The 13,973-nt window shown below is 46.1% G+C and overlaps 2 non-coding genes across 2 annotated transcripts; one reads left to right on the top strand and one right to left on the bottom strand.

Moving 5' to 3' along the window:
* trnas-cga (transfer RNA serine (anticodon CGA)) lies at positions 1–82 on the bottom strand. The gene has a single exon. It is a non-coding gene; the product is annotated as a tRNA-Ser (tRNA).
* Positions 83–8,036: 7,954 nt separating this feature from the next.
* Positions 8,037–8,119, top strand: trnas-uga (transfer RNA serine (anticodon UGA)). The gene has a single exon. It is a non-coding gene; the product is annotated as a tRNA-Ser (tRNA).
* Positions 8,120–13,973: the final 5,854 nt, after the last annotated feature.

The raw sequence follows: 13,973 nt of genomic DNA, 5'->3' as shown, positions 1-13,973 counted from the left end.
CGCTGCGAGCAGGGTTCGAACCTGCGCGGGGAAACCCCATTGGATTTCGAATCCAACGCCTTAACCACTCGGCCATCGCAGCTGCCCTCTGTTATCTTCCTCTTTTTTGATCCATCTTACGACAGCCACAGCCAAGTGAATTTAATTTGCTGCTTCTTCTGCGGTTCTTCCGCTTCCATCCCTGCTCAATAGTCTGGTATCTCCATCCATTATCACGGAATGTCAGTCGCTCTTCTACGCTTCATGAGATTTTCTGTCCATTTCCGTCTTTCAGCTGATAAATGTTGCATAAGGATGCCTGTTTCAGGATTCACGATTTGAGAATGTGCATCCATTCAGAGATCTTTACAGGAGTTTTATTAGAAAGGGGGAAAAAAACTGCAACTCAGTCTGAGACCGGGAAACATAAGCAGTGACACGTTGTGGGTTCTGTTCTGTATTTTATTTTAATGCCTGCGGGACTTGAAAGGATTGCCGAACTCTGCCGTCAATGTGCAGGAGGCGGCCATGTGTTGATGGGCTCTTCCCCGAAAATCCACCGGTGCGGGAGAAGATTTCCTGTGTGGAGCCCTCTGCAAGAGGGGAAACTCACGTGAGTCGCTGCAGGGCAAACTCAAAAATTCTGCTGCGTCATCAGAAGTTCGTATCGTCCAATTGTTTGCAAACTGTTGTCGAGGAATCCGGTGCTGCAATAGGAGGGGAACTGTGGGACTGGTTTTATCGCTTCTTCAGTGAAAGAAGGAAAGGGAGCGGACACGAGTCCGAAATGCGATGTTCTCAGTAACTTCAATGCACTAAAGGGTCGACTGTGGGCTCTCTTGCGCAATGGGCAGGGTGCAGGACTACTGATGACTTGTGACCAAGTAATTAGAATGTTTTGGTTTCGAATCCCGCCAGATATTTTGTCTGAATGCGTTACAACGATAAACGTAATCGGAATTTTAGGAAGTAATGATGTCACGTGATGATGGAGAGTCTGGAAATCCAGGCCATGTTGTGAAATAATCGAATTGTTCACTTAAACACGGAAAGAAGGTGTCTATTTTCTCTCAGAGCGTCCAAGTCTGTGAAACTATTCGGGTAAAATAATGCAGGCACTGAGTCTTTGATTGTTTCAAACATGGTGGCGATAAATGCTTGACAAAAGGGGGACTGATCTGATAACGAGGTTGGCCGGAATGCAGAGTTGAGCCGACAGTCTGATTACCTGTGACGTCATTAAATAACTGAGCGTCTGGCTGCTCTTCTCTCTTTCTGATGTGTACGGATGTCTGTGTGTCGGTAAATGTTTTATATTTTTGGTTGTCTTCAGTTTACTCAACTTATTCCATTCCGTTAATGTTGCCATTTTGACAAGCCCATTGCATTCTGTTCATTGCAATTCAAACATGTTCTGAAGAAAAATCCACAAATTTGTCTTCTATTATTCAGGAAATAACGTCACTTTTTACACGGAATCTGTCCCCTCTCAACATGCAAGAACCCACTTTAGCTGGTAACTTATGCCCGCGTAAACCCCGTTTCGAAATGGTAATCTTTGTTACTTCTTTAACTCAACAACCCGGACTCAGATGGCACAGTTTCTGCTGTGCTGCATCTTTTGCTGATTGCAGAGAAAGCAACGGCGGGTAAACGTTATTAAATCATGAAGACCTCAGAAAAACTTCAACCAAAATTGGACGTTTGTGTACATATCTTTTCGCACACTTTATAACGGTTGTCAATATCCCACAGAGGCTCCAGAAGAGATCTCTAGAATCGCTGCCAATGTGAGTGATTTCATTGACAACGTTAAACCGCGGACGCTGGGATTTCTTCATCCAGATGAAGAACATTGAGAGTTCTCTTTATGGACATCTTCTTGTGCATGCCATAAGGTCGCCTTTGGTCACAGGTAGATAGGATGGTGAGGTCACTCTTTGCATCCTCTGAAATATATAAATATCACTCATCTGACCCATGTTGACACCGAGGATATACTTGAAGATTAGCGTCCCTGCACTAGAGTCTGGAAACCCCATTGCCTGCAACCCTGCCGACTGACGTGACAAGCGTATACCACTGCTCTCTCCGGTCTACTGTGAAGAGATATTAGATGGGTTGTGAAACAAGAAGCCGCATCAGGCCTCAAACACTGTATCTGGGGCAAAGAGTTTCAACGCACACACTGAGGGCACAAAACTTTCAAGATTAACATGTTCAACCAATGAGCGTTGTTACGTAATGAACGAAAAACAACTTCGCTGTCCGGTAGTGTGGCCGAGCGGTCTGAGGTGCTGGATTAAGGCTCCAGTCTCCACGGAGGCGTGGGTTCTGTTCCCCCTACTGACATTGGGTGCATACCTATTGCGCCCAATTTGACCTGTTGCAGTATTAAAAATACATTATTGAATGTATTGCAGACCAAACCCGAAAGATCACAAATCACCGTGACAATGATCCTGCATTGGTGCCAGGGTCAACGATATCACTGCAGGGCTGCAGAACAGTCCTGAATTGATTGGGAGGTTGTGGACGGGTAGTGATCGTGGCCCATACTTATACAAAGCAAGTGGATGCAAAGGTATTGACTGTCAATCTGCATTCCAATTTATATCTGTAAAGCTGCTTTTCCCGTGTCTTGAAATACACAGCGAACTGAAAAGACCTGTGCAACGCGGTGTGGGATCGTTTGTCAACAGAACCAGGGCAAGTTCACAAAGCAGGACACGGCCGCGTTTGCAAACGGTTGTCACCATTAAGCAAAACCACACAGGAAAAACGCAAGGAAACGGTAAACAAAGGCATCGGAAACGTCCGATGGTTGAACCGCTCCCACAGTTTCAAACTCTGCAGACACCGCCAGACCTGCAGCCTTTTGGAAACATATTTTTTCTTCTGTTCCTCTCTGCGGAATTTTTGTTTTATTATTGCGTGAATGGAGGTTCTTGCATGGAACCCCCGTTCATCACACGGCAATTCACCCAGTAAATGGAAGGTTCCGCTGGGAGTTGAACCCAGGATCTTCTGTTTACTAGACAAGCGCTTTGACTAGTTATGCCACGGTGCCCTCACGCTGTCCTGTGGCTGAAACAATCAGATATAACTTGCATTAACTTCTCTTGTTCGTCTGCTGGCGAGGGAATTGCTTCATATTCTGCTCCAGATTCACTACATCGTCTACTTCCAAACATTGTATCATCGTATCCAGGAATGGATTCTCCGCAGTGACAATTCCGCCTGATTTAATGGACTCTTCCGCGCCTCCATTCACTCCACCTCAAACCCCTCTCCCTCCACCTCCGGTCATTATGCTTGATCTCACCACAGCTTCAGGAGAAGACCTCATAGGTCAGATAAAATGAACAAACTAATCAATAGCCGGTGTTTTACAACTGCCTCAGGTGGTCCCAACATGGAAACCAATTGTTGTTTCTTTTTCTATTTAACATGGTGGGAACAGAAGGTAACGGGATGCAACCGGCGTGAAATCTGTTCCAGTGAAGGAGGTGGCTGATGGTTTGAATTTGTTCACCTTTGGGAACATATATCCCTGGGACTGACGCAGGAAAACCCTCTGCAGTCTGACCTCTAGTTCTCAAGCGGGTCTGGATATAATCCCGCCTGTCTCTGCACCGTTGCCAGAATCCAGGCTTTCCTCAAAACGAAGCTCAAGCTGCTGGGCTTGGAAACCGGATATTCATTCTCGACTGGCGCTTTAACTGAAGTGAAATCATGTAACGTTCCCTGAGACTAACGTCCGCTCGGCTTGGTGAATGTGACGAGGAGAATCTGTCGGCGGCACTAACATTCAATCGGCAATTTAAAGTGAACCAGGGTTTCAGTTCTACCTCTCTCTATATCTGCCGTACGGTTGTGTGCAACTCGTTAACGTTACCGGGCTCTCTTTAGAAAAGAGAAAACATTGCAGTGCGCAAATAGTTTTGTCGGAATATATGTCTTCGAAAAAAGCTGGTCATCCTCAAACAATAGTCCGTGATTTTATGGTGAATTGTTGATGTGATGTAATGTTAAATAGATCAAGCGGGATTGCTCCGGGATGTTACGTTGAAGTTGAGCAAGGCATTGGTGAGACAGAATTTGGAGAATTGTGTCCAATTATAACTACCAGCCTACAGGAAATATATCAATGAGCTTGAAAGAGTGCAGGTAAAATTTACAAGGATGTTGCTTGGACTTGAAAAACTGAGTTGTAAGGAAACGTTGAATTGGTTTGGATTTTACTCCGTGGGTTGCAGGAGAATAAGGGGAGATCTTGTAGAAGTAGACAAAATCATGTGGGGTATAGATGAGGTGAATGCATGCAGGCAATTTTCCCTGAGAATGGGTGAGACTGTAACTAGCGGACGTAGGTTCAGCGTGAAAGTTGAAGTATATAATGGGAATATCAGATGGAACCTCCTCACTCAGAGGCTGATGCGAGTGTGGAACGAGCTGCCAGCGGACGTAGTGGATACGGTTTCAATTGTTATGGTCAAGAGTGGTTTGGATAGGTACATGGATGGGAGTGGTTTGGCGGGATATGGTCCGGGTTTAGGTAGATGGGACCAGGCAGAAAATAGGGTCTGTATGGAATTGGTGGGCCGAGTAGCCTGTTTCTGTGCTGTAGTACTCTATGACTGAATAGTGACTCCATCATCCAGAGTCCAGCAGAAATAAACTGCATTCACATTATTGTTTCCTCTCTGTGTGAGAAGCGAAAGACGAAAATGTGCAGATCCTTAATGATACAGCTTCCATTTCTCGATGTTCTTGGGATTTTTAACAAAGTTGTATGACTTCAAATTTTGATCGTTTGTTGCTTCACTTATTTCTGTTCTCGGTGCTGGTCAGCTTTAAATGTTCTTCCTCCTTCTGTTCACTCGTTGCTTGGTCAGCTCCGTCGGATGCTGCACAGCACTGGTGGTGTAAATGAGAGGGACCGTGTGGTGTTGCAGATGACACGCGGATAAGGAAACGTTATGTCTGCCTCAAGTAGTCTGCCCCACTCACAATTAAGTTGGACCCTGAAACAGCTCACTCCATCAATCTCAATGAATCGGCATGACCCATTTTATCTGTCAGCGGGAAGGGGAGGGACAGGAAAAGTGAACATTTCTTATTTCCCAACCGGGATGAAAACGCTGTTCAGTGTGTGATTACATGAAGCTCCATCGCAGAATCATTCCACATGTGTAAACCCTCACAGCGGTTAATTCTCTGTGCTTGAGAAATGCGTTCCTCCTTCTCACTCCCTCGCAGGACTTCGGCCCCAGCAGGTTTGTTAGCTCTTACTCTTGGCGTTTTTAAGAGCCGTGTTGCCGAAGGACAAAGGCATCTGACTTCGGTGTTTGATGCGAAGTCATCAGAAGATTGCAGGTTCGAGTTCTGTCACGGTCGCTTTACCAGTCTGAAGGTTTTGCTTCTATTATGTCGCTCACTCTCTCCACCACAACAGTTGGTGCTGGACAGGCGGAGTGTGCTGCACATTCAGTGGGTCGGGTGGCAGTGGAGGAGACAACAGAATGAACTGATCTAACCATCGGGGTGGGACCTTAAACACACGTTTCTTTTCCTTCAGAAACGCACGCTGCGGCGGGTCCTGATTGACACTTCCGGTGACGCCAAGTCCCATTGCTGCCGATTCCAGAAGCAAGGCGACATTTGAAGAGAGGATGGCAGACAACGACGGACGGACGGAGATGGAGACGGCGGTGTTCTGTCCAAGGCGTGAGAACAGAGTATTGGTGACCTGTTGCTTGCCCAGTCTCGCTGTGAACCTGTGAGAAGGATCAGTTAAGTGAATTAATGTCAAACAGAGACAAACTATCTGATGATGACATCAGATGTGGCTGACAATTTCTGTACAATATAGTAGAACAGGACAGAACCATGGACAAAACCTTCATCCCATCACGTTTTCTCAGACCCCGATGCCAAATTAAACTTATCCTATCTGCTTTTCACGTCGCCCAGTTCCTTCCATTCTCTGCCTGTCCGTCGGTCATGAAATGAATCATGTGCTTCCGAAATGTAGCAAGGGGCGGAAGATGAAGATTGTATTTTCTCCGAACCCACCACTGGCAACATGAACAAACATTAATATGTTCAATGGCTGCAGTAATGAAATGATTCATGTTGTTACCTGTCGTCGTCAGGATGGCCAAGCGGTCTAAGGCGCTGCGTTCAGGTCGCAGAATCCACTGGAGGCGTGGGTCGAATCCCACTCCAGACAGGTAAGCATTTTAAATATTGATTCTCCCTACCTGCTTTCTTCCACTCGCCGCCAATTTTCCTCGCTCCATCCTCGCTTCTGCTATTAAACAACCCTGTCCTTCCACAGATCACAGTCTTCCCCAAGTTGTTAATTTTTCGTCCTATCGCTTTCGCGATCTTCTGGTTCTCTCGACTGTCAGCGAGATTATGGTTCATCCTTCCCTCACTCTCCTGTCCCATCTTTACATCCGTTGTTTCCCAAATAGACAGCAATATGCTGATGGCAACGGTGAATGCAGACACAACCTAGAGGGGAGAATGGTGGGTTGGACAGCTGGGGAGTGAGAATGCTTGTGTGAGCTGCGAAGGGGAGAGAGACTATAAAACAGATAAATACAGGCAGTGCAGGAGTGAGAGGGTTAGACGGTGAGGTGACGGATGACTTGCAGGTTCAGCGAAAGGACGATGGAGGTCACTGAGCGGAATGTGAGACGGAGCTGAGCCAGTTGCTCCTGGTCACAACTCTTCTTCTGTGCCAGTTTTCCAAACACCTACATTTGTGTTCCAACAAATATTCATCCACTCCACTTCATATAATTCAAATGATCCAGCTTCCATCTCCCGCCCTGGCAGAGAACTCGAGAGCTTCATCACGCTGTGCATGAAGAAAATTTTGGGTACCTCAGTTTCAAGTGACCTGCGCTTTATCTCAGGATTCTGTCCCCTGGGCTGTGACTCTCCCAATGGTTAAAACATCCCAACATCTGCTCTGTCAGGCTCCCTAAAAATCGTTTTTGTATGAATCAGGTCGCTACTCATTCTGCCTAAACTCCAAGGACATGTTTCGACATGAAGAATTCATAACTCAATGCCTAACAGAGTTCCATGATATTCAGGTGGAAGTGACAATTCCAGCCCAGTTTTAATTTGCAGCTTTCATTTTTGGCGAATATTTTCAATCAGTTCAGTTCACTGAACAGCAGGCCCACTTTTGCAGCAGTCTCGTGTGTGAACTGAGTTCCGTAATATCAGACACCAGTCAGCTGTTTCTCAAAGAAAACTATTTTGTTTTATTGCACGGAGGTTGCATTATGTTATGAGTGTTTGCAAAAAAAGATATCGTTTTCCAAGAGTGCAGGCGACCCTGTGTGAAGAGGGCGTCATATCACTCAAATCAGCAATAACCTGAAAACTCCATGAACGCAGTATAATAACCGGGTTGGGAACAGCCCGCCTAGGAGCAGCTTCAAATCCACGTTGTCGTCGATTCTCCTCTGAGCGACTGACGAATGGTCCAAAGAGTTCATGCAGCGTGACGTTCCTCGTGACACCACGTCGTTACCCATTCTGTGGACATTAAGACATTTCAGCAATGACCCAGAACGAATCGTTCACAATCACTCACATTGAGGATTCCAGTGGAACAACGAATGGACTTTACCGGACTGTTGAACATCGACCGGGATGGTTGAAACACCGAGGAGGAAGTAACTTCCATTGCTCATCACACTGCATTCAGAAGCTGAAGGGACACACACGTCTGGTTCACTGTGAGTGAAAGTCCTTGTCTCACAGGGCCGGGAACTCCAGTTACATCCGTGCAGTGGAAAACTTGTTCAAACTCGGCACAGAAGCCAATGACTTCCCTCCATCCTCAACTTCTGAATTGACGGTGCAGAAAACACATCTCCAAAAGGCACAAAACTTCTGTTACTACTGGGCCAATAACCCACCATCTTCACTGCTATGTCTTGCTGTAAACAAAGCATTTTAACCCACACTTCAGGTCCAAAAACCACAGTTCCGATGCAGTGTTATGCTGGGTGAGTAAACGCAGAAAAGCTGCGATGGCCGAGTGGTTAAGGCGTTGGACTTGAAATACAATGGGGTATTCCCCACGCAGGTTCGAACCCTGCTCGCAGCGCTCACAATTTTATGCATTTGGGGGATCAGACGGGCAACCTCTTCTGGTAATTATAACGCAACGGCAAGACCCCCATGCCTCACACATTCCTGCAGACATTTGCACCACGAGCAATAGGTCCACCTGTTGGCGCTGTCTGTTAACGGAGCGGTAGGTGCTTCGTGTTCAGGCCGACCAGATAGGCGAGGGCAAGGCGGCCCATCACACGGCCGCGGCTTCCTTTGAAGAGGAGAGATGCACGAGTCATATTCCGACGAGACAAAACAAACCATTTCTTTTTCTGGGTCGATTTCATTACTTTTCTACCTTCTCATTGTCAAAGTGAAGTAATTGAAACGGTGAAAGACTCACTGGATACTTCAGCATCTGAGGTGTGAATTGAACTTTTTACTTTGTCTCTGCCGTGCACGTCGAGAATGCTCTTTGATCCTTCACCTGTCCCTGTGCTGCATCCAGTCTGACTTGATTGCAGTTCTGAATTGCACTTCGGTACAAGTGACAATAATAAACCAACCCCATAACATTGGCATTGGTATTGGTATTGGTTTATTATTGTCACTTGTACCGAAGTACAGTGAAAATCCTGTCTTTCATACTGATCGTACAGGTCAATTCATTATACAGTGCAGTTACATTGAGTTAGTACAGAGTGCATTGATGCAGTGCAGGTAAAATAATAACAGTACAGTGAGAAGTGTCACAGCTACAGAGAAAGTGCAATGCAATAATGTGCAAGGTCACAACAAGGTAAATAGTGAGGTCATAGTTCATCTCATCGTATAAGGGAACCGTTCAATGGTCTTATCATAGTGGGGTAGAAGCTGTCCTTAAGCCCAGTATAATGTTCCCTCGGGCTCCTGTATCTTCAACCTGATGGAAGAGGAGAGAAGAGAGTATGATCCTGGCGGGTGGGGTCTTTGATTATGCTGGCTGCTTCGGCAAGGCAGCGAGAGGTAAAGACAGAGTCCAAGGATCGGAGGCTGGTTTCTGTGACGCACGGGGCTGTGTCCACAACTCTATAGAGTTTCTTGCTGTCTTCGGCAGACAAGTTGCCGTAACAAGCCGTGATGCATCCAGATAGGATGGTTGACATGCTGCACCGACAAAAGTTGGTGAGCGTCAAAGGGGACATACACAATTTCTTTAGCCTCCTGAGAAAGTAAGGCTCTGATGTGCATTCTTGGCCCTGTCATCTACGTGATTTGACCAGGATAGGCTGTTGGTGATGTTCATTCCCAGGATCTTGAAGCTCTCAACACTCTCGACCTCAGCACCATTGACGGAGACAGGTGCATGTACACGGCCCCCTTTCCTGAAGTCAATGACCAGCTCTTTTGTTATGTAGACACTGAGTAAAAGATTGTTGTCATTACACCATGCCACGGAGCTCTCTATCTCCTTCCTGTACTCCGACTCAACGCTGTTTGAGATACAACCTTCAACGGTGGTATCTTCTGCAAACTTGTTGATGGAGTTAGAGCAGAATCTGGTCACAGAGTCATGAGTGTATAGAGAGTAGAGTGGAGGGCTGAGGACGCAGCCTTGCGGGACACCAGTGTTCAGAATAATCGCGGCGGAGTTATTGCTGCCTTTCCACGCTGATTGCGGTCTGTTGGTTAGAAAGTCAAGGATCCATTAACAGAGGGAGTTGTTGGGTCCCATGTCTCGAAGTTTAGTGTCAAGATTGCTTGGGATGTTTGTACTGAAGGCAGAGATGTTGTCAATAAACACCAGTCTAACGTAGACGTCTTTACTGCCCAGATGCTACAGAGCTGAGTGTGGGGCCAAGCAGATGGCGTATGCTGCAGACCTGTTTCAACGATAGGCGAATTGCAGTGGGTCGAGATTTTCTGGGAGGCTGGAGTTGATGATTGCTATGACCAGCCTCTCAAAGCAATTCATGATGGTGGATGTCGGGGCCACTGGTCAGTAGTCATGGAGCATGTTACTTTGCTTTTCTTCGGTACCGAAGCTGCCCTGTGATCCTGCTCCCTCTGCTTTGGACGTTGTGACCAGAACATTCCCCTGAATACACTTTCCGGTCTGTTTCTGCACCTCGAGTTGTTGCAGATCACTGGCAGCAGGCGGAAGATGCGAGCGGTATAAGGCTGAGCGCCCGAGGGCGAACAACGTCATGATCACTCGGTCTCACTGCCCGGGGTCTGACGTGGTACATTTTATGGCAGCGATTCTGATTCCTCCGCCGGCCACCATATAATGAGGGATCTGGTCCTGCCGGCCACTGCTGACCACTGAGTAACGTTGCTGCACATGGCCCGGCCTGGTAATGTTTCCACATTTCCCTTCTCGTGGTATGTCACATGAAATGTTTCGGTGACTTGATGGCTGAATATGAAGCAGCACAGCATGGAAGTTAGGCAGGACAGTTCGGAGTTTCAAACAACCCTGCCTAATATTTTATCAACACAAGCTTTTAGTCTGTTCTCAAAAAGTAAACGTTTGTTTCGAATGTGAAGATGGTTCCGCAGGGCTGTCAGGGTGGCGAGTGGTCTGAGGCGCCAGACTCAAGGAAAAAGTCCTTCCGTTGAAACGGGGGTGTTCAGGTCTGCAACTGGGGGCATGGGTTGGAATCCCATTCCTGACATATGCTGATTTTCACATTTGTCGTTTTGACATTTTGAATCGACATCAATTAATTCCAGTTCACAGGATCAGAGCTGTTTGAGTGGATAAAAAAGTGGAAAATCGGAGCATGCTTTTCTCACAGCAGCTCGGAATGCAGAGGTCTCAGGGTGCGGGCGTTAATGAGTGAAGGGGCTTTGGAGAGGAGTGTGCGCGACATCTTCTAACCGCTGCTATTGGTTGAACAGAGAGACGTTGCTGCCATTTGGACAAGTTATCGGTGACTGTTTTGTTCACATTTCTGTTTAAATGAAGTGTGGGAACAGAGATTTCACGACATCTTACGTGCGTGCTGAATGAAACATCTGCGTGTGAGCTCGGGCCTGTGGGTTTAACGACTTGCTGGATCAGAGAATTCGGAGACACGCCTTCCGGTTGACACTGTCAACGGGAAATGCCGACAGTTCGACCACTCAGTATGATCACGGCTACTTTGCGCCAGGCCCCAAGCTCTGATCTTTGCCAGTTCCACTAGAGCCTCGATTTCTTTGATCTTTCAGAACTGTGTCCACGTCTTCTCTAAATAGTCCAGTGACTTAAACCCCACAACTCTAGCGTCGTGGAGAGTTTCAGAGAATGATTATGGTGCGTGGAGATCTTCAAACTAACTTCAGTTTTAAACGATCATCTTTGCAATTATTTTTCCTCAACAGTTCCTCTCCGACAAGAGGAAACATCTCAACATCTCCTCAGTCATGGTCCATTAGGACCTCACAGAATTCAGGATGGCCACACCTAATTCTATATTCTAAATAGTACAGTTTTCACTTCTTCAACTGTCCTTGACAGCACGCACATTCATCCCGGGTAGAGAGGTTAGCCCATGCGTTCCGAGCCGTCTCCGTTGCTAGCATATGCGTCACCGACTTTGCGGAGGAAAACTGTGCACATGACACCAGAGGAGGCCTCATGAAGTTGTACAATTGTAATAAAAGCATATTTCTGTTTCTAATCTCCGATACCCTTGCAATAAATGACAATTTGCCAGTTGCCTTCCTAAATTCTTGATGCACCTGCCTGCTAATCTTCTGTGGTTTCAAGAACAAAAACACCGCTGTCCCTCAGTGCTCCATATTTGACCTTTCTCCGTTTAGATAGCAACTAACCTCACCGAACAAATTGGCCTCAACCTTACATGGCCTCGCGGCTCACTGAACTGTCCAGTTGCAGTCTAAATACCCTCACTGCAGCCTTTCTTCCAACTATTTGCTTGTCATTATTAAACCTGCAGGCCTCGCTCGGTGCTGCCTCCTCCAAGACAACGGTTTAGATCGTTATTTATTGAGGGACAAGAACTGATCGTCGAGGCGCTCCACGAGCTAAATTCTTCCATCCTTAAATGGACTCAGTTGATGATTTTCTGTTTTCTGTGTGATAACCACTCTTCAAACCGTGCAAAGACACGTTCCTCAATACTCTCAGCTTCTATCTGGGACAGCAGACTTTTGTGCGGTACCTTACCAAAGGTCGAATGGACATGCAAATACACTGCAGCTGCAGTTTTCCTTCTCTTTTTTATTACATCCTCAAAAAGAAATGTAAATATGATGTTCCCTTCGTAAAAATAATGGTTTGACATCTGCATGGTGAGTCATCAATACGCTTCTATAAATACAGGAACTGGTCATTTCCACTTTGATCACACACTCAAATGTCTTGCAAACAGAACATGACAATCTGACTCTGCTCCGGATCTTCGCTTTTCGTCTGCCGTTTGCTTGCAAAAAAGGTGTCATATTCGCAATTTGTCGGCAACCTTCAGAAAGATCAATGAATTTTAGAAATAATAAATTCAAAGCACTGATCCACAGTTGCTGCAGACAGGTCCATTAAAACCCCACGGATAAAGTCCCTTTCTCCTGGTGGCTTGTCAACCTTTCGACCCGTTCGGTCCTTCAGTACCTTATCCCCCGTGATAGGGATTGTTGAAAGTTCTAACTTACAGTCTGAACAGTCCACCATCGTGAAGACTGGTGCACATTACAGGTTTAAACCACATATCATTTGTTTTTGTTTCTCAGTCTCACCGACCAGGAGTACGAAATCACTTGAATCACTCCCACCCCCTAATGCTCCTCTCTCCGCAGAAGCTTGGGCTCTTTATCAATCCATTTGTGTCAGTTATCCCTCGTTAACTGTTCTCTGTCCTGATTAGCATTTCAGTAATATCCTGCTGGTTCATAAAAAAAATGAAGTCTCAATGTTCAGATATATCAGCAGCTTGTACCACTTCGTCTGCTCTGGTGTTTTATTTAATATTCTCTTTCACCTCACTTGTTAGCCAAGGATGGTTCATTTTTTTTAATGGCATACGCACACATCTCACATCGGGAATTCAGTTCTTTGGTTCATTCTGAGGTATGAAGTGCAGTGCTCCTGGTGAAATCCACATTGACCATGGGTTAGGAACTGCAGACTGACAGCAAGGTCGGTGACATCTTATTGAAGGGTAGAGTAGTCCAGAGGAACGATGGACTGAGAAAGATGTGTTTTGAGCGGAAAATTGCGTTGGGGTTGTGCTGGACTTGGTGGAATTGGCAACTATTTGCTCTAACCGAGTGGCCAACTGAGTTGAGTAGTTACAGGTAATCTGGATGACGGACGGTGGGGGTAGACATTTGGATGAACATTGTTTTTCGACCATGCAGTGACCGCAACGTTATTGAAGGCGGTGGGCGGGTCACTGATGTCACTTCATATTATGTAATAAATGCCCCAGGCTCATAGGGCCAAAATGGAACTTGTTTGTTCAGTGACCGTGCACAACGTCAGGCTAATAAGTTTCAAATATCCCACTGGAGAGTTTTACTGTTCTATTTGTATTGGAATGCTCTCCATGAACCGCTTCAGTGCAAGAGACAGAATTATCACCGACATTGACGGCATTTATTTCCACGACTGCAGAACAATGTACTTTGGTTTCAAGATACGTGAGGTCTTTTATGGTATCGAGAAAATATACTATCCTGTCCTGGCTGTTTTTGGTGTCCCATGTAAGTTGGTAAATCGTTTTATTGTGTTGTCGCTTCTCTGTAAATGAAGTTTCAAAATGCGGTGCTTCGATTACTCCAGTGCCTGCTCTCGGTGTGGGTCTGTTAATGCGCTGCCGCTCCTTTCTCTGATCTTTACATCCACCCGCTCATTGTCTTTCTGGAAAATAACAGAACAACGACACTTCAGTCTTTTAATAAGTGTGATGTGATTTGATGGA

This window comes from Pristis pectinata, chromosome 14, assembly GCF_009764475.1.
Source record: "Pristis pectinata isolate sPriPec2 chromosome 14, sPriPec2.1.pri, whole genome shotgun sequence".
NCBI lineage: Eukaryota > Metazoa > Chordata > Chondrichthyes > Rhinopristiformes > Pristidae > Pristis > Pristis pectinata.
Note: the sequence above shows the minus strand (reverse complement) of the source record. Positions and strands in the feature narration are given on the sequence as shown.